The following is a 4,781-nucleotide window of genomic DNA, read 5'->3' as shown; positions in this document are numbered from 1 at the left end:
TCGTTAGAATTTTGTAACCAGACCTTTCCCCCCTTATTCCACCTCGTAAAATCTCGGGACGAGATTTCTTGTAGTGGAGGAGAATTGTGACGCCCGGATGATTAAGCTACAGTAATTCCACGCTAATGATACCATGTCACCTCAGTTACTGTTGCTAATCTCGCGTTAGTTTAAAACCTATTCAAAATTCAAATTCAAAATCAAGTCAAAGAATTAGAGTTTTTCAAAAGTCAAAACTAAAATGTTCTTAACGTGACAAATAAATCATGGATAATATTGGTGGAGAACAACATCTTTATAAAACAATTAAATACCCTAAAGTGATGAAAACAATAGCAAACACAATTAATTATACCCCTATTATATTTTATAAAATACTAATCTATTTTAGCTAGGTGCCAAAGTTATTGTGGCAGTGGTATAATTAATGTTACTATTATAGGGGCTAATTAAATATTTTACAAAACTAAAATGATTTGAAAAATAAAATAAAATAGAAAATAATAAATAAATGAAAAAGGAAAATAAATGGAAACCAAAAAAAGGGAAACTTAATCTACTGGGCACTGTGGCCCATTAGGCAAATTGACCCAGCCCAGCCGAGCCTCTCCTCCCTCCTGTTCACGGGAGGGCGTGGCGCTCATCCACTGACACCATAGCCGGCGATGTGCCCGCGTCGGCGATGCCTCGGTCGCGTGGATGGATAAGGCCACCCAAACCCCCCGGAGAACCCTACCCTCGCCACTTTTCCTCCCGCTCGCTGCCTCCTTCCTCACGCACTGCCGAGCCATCAACGCCATGGTTCTCCTCGTCCGCATGCTCCCTATCGTCCCTGCGGGTTGGGACCTTTCAAGCAGCGCCTTCGCTGTCCGCCGCGTCGACTACGCCGCCGGATTGAGGCCGGGAGGCCACCACATCGACCGGATCGACGCCATCTTCTTCCTCGGTCCTCGTCGTTGCTCTTCATCGATCCGTCGCCTCTGCAGCTCCTAAGCCACCAACGGACCTCCATGTGCCTCCGCGGTTAGCTCCTTGTCCGATTCCCCGTCTTCTCAGGTTCAATCCGTTCCGTTCGTGGCCGTCCCGTGAGCTTTGTCCACCATGGCAAAAGTTCAGTGTCCGCGTACATGTGCGCTGCTGCTCCTCTGTTGCTGGTGCGTGTTGCTGCTGCCTTCTACCTACTGCTGCTCGCATCGGCACGCCCGTGCCCTCACTCGCTGGCCTCTGGAAGCGACCGGTTGTGCCCAGCCACGCCTCCGCGTGCACCGTCCTGCGTGTGGCCTCACCCATCTGCTCCTGGACGCGCCCCTGCGCCTGCCCACGCTCGCGCGTCCGCCCGCTGCCTGTACCTGCTGCTCTTGTGCTACTGCCGCTGGCTGTTGCTACCTTGCTGCTGCTACTCCGCTTCCTTCGTTGGTGCTTGCCGTTGCTGCTGCTCCTAGATGCGGCTGCTTCCTCCTGTTGCCGCTGCTAGCTGATGCTCCAAGCTGCTGGCTGCTGCTACTAATGGCCTTGGCTGAGGCCATGGCCGAGCACAAGCTTTGTGCTTTGTGCGTGCACAACCACCACTGGCCGGCCCTTGCAAATTAGCTTGGGGGGCTAATCACTAGTTAGTTTAACTACTAGCCAATGACAGTAGCCCCCACTATTAGTTAATATAATTTAATTAAAGTCTAAATGACCATAGTCAATGACACGTGGAACCTGCTTACACTATTCACTCTTTGACTATTCAACCTTTGATTGGGTCAACCCAACCCCATGGCCCCACTGTAATACTGATAGGCTGGAGTAACACTAGGTGACAAAAGTATTTTGCTGTTTTAATTTCGAATTAAAAATAAAAATCCTGAAAATTCAGAAAATCTTTTAAACTTCGAACAATCATATAAAATAAATCGTAGCTCGGATGAAAATACTTTATACATGAAAGTTGCTTAGAATGACGAGACGAATCCAAATAAGCAGCTCGTTCGTCCGCCACACATCCCTAGCATAGCGAACGTGCTACATTTCACCTCCGGTTCATCTGTTCGGAAACGCGAAACACTTGGGATACTTTCCCGGATGTTTCCTCCTTCGTCGGTATCACCTACTACTGCGTTAGGTCACCTCTAGCACCGAGTATAGCCATGTTACGCTTTGTGATGTTTTGATTGCTTTGTTATTTATTATGTTCCCCCTCCATTACTTCTTTCCGGTAGAACCCGAGACTGTCGGCACCCCCAGTTCTACTACGGAGTTAACGACCCCTCCTTCTTGCCAGAGCAACCAGGCAAGCCTCCCCTTTGATCACCACATATCACCTATTCTATCCTCTACTGCTTGCATTAGAGTAGTGTAGCATGTTACTGTTTCGATTAATCCTATTCTGTTGCATAGCCTGTCATTGTTGCTACATCTGTTGATACCTTACCTGCAATCCTAAATGCTTAGTATAGGATGCTAGTTTACCATTAGTGGTCCTACATTTTTGTCAGTCTGCCATGCTATACTATCGGGCCGTGATCACTCGGGAGGTGATCACGGGTATATACTATACATACATATACTATACAGATGGTGACTAAAGTCGGGTCAGCTCGTTGAGTACCCGCAAGTGATTCCGATGTGGGGGCTGAAGGGGTAGGTGGCTCCATCCCGGTAGAGGTGGGCCTAGGTTCCCGACGGCCCCCGACTATTACTATGTGGCAGAGCGACAGGGCAGGTTGAGACCACCTAGGAGAGAGGAGGGCCTGGCCCTGGTCGGCGTCCGCGGTTACTTCAAAATAACACGCTTAACGAGATCTTGGTATTTGATCTAAGTCTGGCCACTGGCCTATACGCACTAACCAATTACGCGGGAAAGATATGGGCACTCGACGTCGTGGTATCAGCCGAAGCCTTCGTAACGTCAGCGACTAAGCGGCGCGCGCCGGATTGGACTGTAAGCCTGCACTTGTATTAAGGGGGCTAGGTCTGCTTCCGGCCGCGTTCGCAATGTGGAGGTGTGCAATGGGCGATGGGCCCAGACCCCTGCGCCATAGGATTTAGACCGGCGTGCTGACCTCTCTGTTGTGCCTAGGTGGGGCTGTGACGTGTTGATCTTCCGAGGCCGGGCATGACCCAAGAAAGTGTGTCCGGCCAAATGGGATCGAGCGTGTTGGGTTATGTGGTGCACTCCTTCAGGGAAGTTTATCTATTCGAATAGCCGTGTCCCTCTATAAAAGGACGACCGGAGTTGTACCTTGACCTTATGACAACTAGAACTGGATACTTAATAAAACACACCCAGACAAGTTCCATAAACAACCCGGTGATCGCTTTTCCATAGGGCGACAAGGGGAGGATCGCCGGGTAGGATTATGCTATGCGATGCTACTTGGAGGACTTCAATCTACTCTTTTCTAGCTGCAAGACGGAGGCTGCTAGAAGCGTAGTCTTCGATAGGACTAGTTATCCCCCTCTTATTCTGGCATTCTGCAGTTCAGTCCACCGGTATTGACTTTTTTCACATATATCCATGCATATGTAGTGTAGCTCCTTGCTTGCGAGTACTTTGGATGAGTACTCACGGTTGCTTTTCTCCCTCTTTCCCCCTTTCCCTTCTACCTGGTTGTCCCAACCAGATGCCGGAGCCCAGGAGCTAGACGCCACCGTCGACGACGACTCTTACTACACTGGAGGTGCCTACTACTACGTGCAGGCCGCTGACGACGACCAGGAGTAGTTTAGGAGGATCCCAGGCAGGAGGCCTGCGCCTCTTTCGATCCGTATCCAAGTTTGTGCTAGCCTTCTTAAGGCAGACTTGTTTAACTTATGTCTGTACTCAGATATTGTTGCTTCCGCTGACTCGTCTATGATCGAGCAATTGTATTCGAGCCCTCGAGGCCCCTGACTTGTATTATGATGCTTGTATGACTTATTTTATTTTAGAGTTGTGTTGTGATATCTTCCCGTGAGTCCCTGATCTTGATCGTACACGTTTGCATATATGATTAGTGTACGATTGAATCAGGGGCGTCACAAGTTGGTATCAGAGCCGACTGCCTGTAGGAATCCCCCTTCCACACTCCTTGGCCGAAGTCAAGTCTAGTCAATTGCAAAACTTTTACTAACATGGCCGTGTGGCTTACGGGCCCACGTTGCCATTGGGTGGTATTAGGATCTTTTACTCCTCGTCTATGATGTGGGACTCTAATCTCTCTTCTATTCAGGTTAAATGATTTTGCTAACTCTAACTCTAGGTTCTCGTAACTATTTCTCCCGGAGAGCCCTCACTCCGGAAGATCACCTGCTTCGTTAGAAGATTCTGGGGATATCCCTCGATATTTTCCCGAGACCCTTGTGCTCATCGCCTTTGCAATTCACTGCCACCGATATATCTCTATGGATATCTGCATGCACTTGTCATTCTCTTGATCATTCCCCGTCGCTCTTGTTGTTACAAGATGCCTTGAACTATTCTCCGTTGCCCCGAGAATCCTTTGAGTTTACTGTCTTGCAGTTTTATTTTGCATGAAAACCCTTACGATTTTTTCCTCACATTTATCGAGGATCCGTTCTTCTCAATTGTTCATGTGTCTCACATAATTCTTCGGAATACTTTTCGATCTTTCGAAAATCCTCTATAGCCTGTTATTCTTGAAATTCTTGCCTACTTACATTATGGTTAATTCCATATGACTAGTAGTCCTCGATAACATCCCTTGTCTTAGTCATTTTGAGCCTATTGATTCAATATGTGCGTGCGCATGCAGTCATCAGGTTACCCTTTTTAAAATTTCCTTCCGACTCAGACG

This window comes from Triticum dicoccoides, chromosome 2B, assembly GCF_002162155.2.
Source record: "Triticum dicoccoides isolate Atlit2015 ecotype Zavitan chromosome 2B, WEW_v2.0, whole genome shotgun sequence".
Lineage (NCBI taxonomy): Eukaryota > Viridiplantae > Streptophyta > Magnoliopsida > Poales > Poaceae > Triticum > Triticum dicoccoides.
Note: the sequence above shows the minus strand (reverse complement) of the source record.